This window comes from Cricetulus griseus, chromosome 3 (genome assembly GCF_003668045.3).
Source record: "Cricetulus griseus strain 17A/GY chromosome 3, alternate assembly CriGri-PICRH-1.0, whole genome shotgun sequence".
Taxonomy (NCBI): Eukaryota; Metazoa; Chordata; class Mammalia; order Rodentia; family Cricetidae; genus Cricetulus; species Cricetulus griseus.
In genome coordinates this window covers 183412076-183415159 of record NC_048596.1, presented here as the reverse complement: position 1 = coordinate 183415159, position 3084 = coordinate 183412076, and positions in this window count along the sequence as shown.

The following is a 3084-nucleotide window of genomic DNA, read 5'->3' as shown; positions in this document are numbered from 1 at the left end:
CTGTGTTTGTGGTAGATAAACACTGTTTCAACCATGTGACTCTGGGATTTCAAAAAATTAGAACAGCACTAGGTGTTCTGGAATATGAGACCTTGGGAGATGCAAGCCTAGGAGGTTTGGAAGTTTGAGGGCAGCTTGGGCTATGTTAGACCTGTTTTTCTTTTTTAAATTTTTTATTTTTTTAAAGATTTATTATTTATTTATTTATTTATTATTATAAATAATTTATTTTTATATAACATATTTATATATAATTTATTATAAATAATAATAAATTAAAGATTATTTATTATTATACAGTGTTCTGTCTGCATGTGTCCCTGAAGTCCAGAAGAGGGCACCAGATCTCATTACAGATGGTTGTGAGCCATCATGTAGTTGCTGGGGATTGAACTCAGGACCTCTAGCTCTGAGCCATCCCTCCAGCCCCCAGTTAGACCTGTTTTAAAAGCAATAAAAAAAAAATGAGAACATTCATGAAGGTGTGTGCACTTCAGATTAGGATGAAGGAGATGCTTTCTCCTTCCTTTGTTCCTTCCCCCTCTCTCTTTCCCTCCCTTCTTCTTCCCTTCCTTCCTTCCTGACAGTGTCTCATGTAGTCCTTGCTGGCCTTGAATTCAAATCCTCCTGTACTGGAATTACAGGGACTTTTGTTTGTTTTCACCTGTTTGTGAAGCAGGGTCTGACTAGGTAGCCTGGGCTGAACTCAATCGTGTAAATCCTACTACCCCAAAAGGTGGATTACAGGCATGTGCCACCACATCTAGCTGAGACTTGTGCACTTTAAATAAGTTGTACGGAGAAAAGGGAAGTTTTAACTTTATAATGCTAGAGATAGTATTAACTTTTAAAAGTTATTCTTGGATCTATGATTTACACACACACACACACACACACACACAATATTTGTTGAACCCTTACAAGCTGAGCCCTGAACTATAGGCACCAGAAATAGTAACTCAGCACTCAGCTCATTTTAATACAGTTCCCATTGGGGCCTCACTAGGGCAGAATCATAACTGTAGGAGAAAAGGGCCAGCCAAAGAAACACATCCTGGGGGCTGGAGAGATGACTCATCGGTTAAGAGCACTTGGACTGTTTTACCAGAGGTCCTGAGTTCAATTCCTGGCAACCACATGGTAGCTTACAACCACCATAAATGAGATCTGGTGCCCTCTGCTGGCATGCACACAGAAGACTGTATACATAATAAGTAAATAAAATATTTAAAAAGAAAGAAAGAAAAGAAAAGAAAAGAAACACACCCTGAGCAGAACCAAAAGAAACATACTTTGTCCCTGCAACCAGAACCAAAGAAATGCACCCTGACCCTGAAACCAGTGCCAAAGAAACACACTTTGTCCCAAGAATCAAAGCCAGTGGGGGGAAAAAATCACCCTGGCCCTAAAATTAGAGCCAAAAGGCTAAAAAGGACCAGTGAAAGAAACACACCTTGTCCCTGAAATCATAGCCAAATCTAAACCTGAACCTATACAGAAAACCAACCAATTCCTGAGCATGAGATCTAGCCATTCTGAGCTCAGGGATTGACATCTGACCAATCCCCACCCTGGAAATCTCCCTGGAAAAATTCTGCCCCTAAGAAGTCCTATATAATAAACCCTGTGCCCTGTTCAGCTTGTGGCTGTCCGGCTCTTCTCTGCCACTATAGCTGGTTTTTCGAGGCAGGGTTTCTCTGTGTAGCTTTGGAGCCTAGCCTGGCATTCGCTCTGTAGACCAGGCTGGCCTCGAACTCACAGAACTCTGCCTGCCTCTGCCTCCCGAGTGCTGGGATTAAAGGCATGCACCAACGCCCGGCTACAATAAATCTATTGAATGAGGTTTGGGTGAGACCTTCCTTCACAAGAATAGAGTCACTGGGGCCAGAGCAGAGCAGAGCAGAGCAAACAGAGCAGGGCTGTAACACTTACGCAGGGTAAACCTTCCTCTAGCTAAGTGGGAGGACCTGAGCTGAACTGTAACAACTTCTCTGGAGAAACCCTCTCCTGTCAGAACAGAGCTGATACACTGGGGAAGCCTTTCCCTGGAGCAGGGCTGTAAGCTGCTATGCTTACTGTGACCTGTGGTATTCCTTGGCTCCCGAATGCCAGAATACCTTTCCATCCTAGCTGTAACACTCAGTATTCTTTGGCTCCCTAGTGCCAGAATCCCCATCCCTCCAAGCTGCAGCAATGCTTACAATAACAGTACCTCCATTATGTATGCTTGACAGAAAGGAAAAGTAACTTGTTCAAGGTTTGTACAATAACAAGAACTATCCAGATGTGAAGGTAGATAATTTTGTTTCTTTTAAGAAAGGGCTCACCAAGGAGTTTTGATTGCCACAGCTAGGACTGCTTCAGAGAGTGGCTTAAAACCTTGTTGCACCTGAGCTCTGAAGTGGGTTCAAAGCCAGCAACTTTACATGACCTGTTTTAGAATAATTTTTTACGGGGGGGGGGGGCACACTGTGTGGTGGGAGACCACACAGTTGGTAAAATGCTTGCTGTAGAATACCGAGGATTGATTCTGAGAACAAACCCACGTTAATTTTTTTTTTTTTTAATAAAAACAAAAGCTGGCCAACACTATGAGGAAAACGCAGATTTCCAGGCCAATCTGGTCTACATCATGAGTTGCAGGCCAACCGGGGATACATAGTGAGAGTCTGTCTCAAAACAAAGCAACCAGCCCGGCGTTGGTGGCGCACGCCTTTAATCGCAGCACTCGGAAGGCAGAGGCAGGTGGATCTTTGAGAGTTTGAGGCCAGCCTGGTCTACAGTGTGAGTGCCAGGATAGGCTCCAAAGCAACACAAAGAAACCCTGTCTCGAAAAACAAAAAAACAGCCTTTTCTCTATTATACTGCTTTTCACAATTTGCAGAATGTTTAATAATATGCATGCGTTTATTTTTCATATTCTTCACAGTGTCCCACGTCAGCAGCATAACCTTCAAAACTACGCTCCTGGCTGGGCTGTGTGGACTTCAATCCCCAGCAGGCATTGCACCAGACACAACGGGAACTACGGAGGCCGAGGAGGGGGTTTGTATCTCTCTCTGGGTCCTTTCCCTCCCAGAAGCC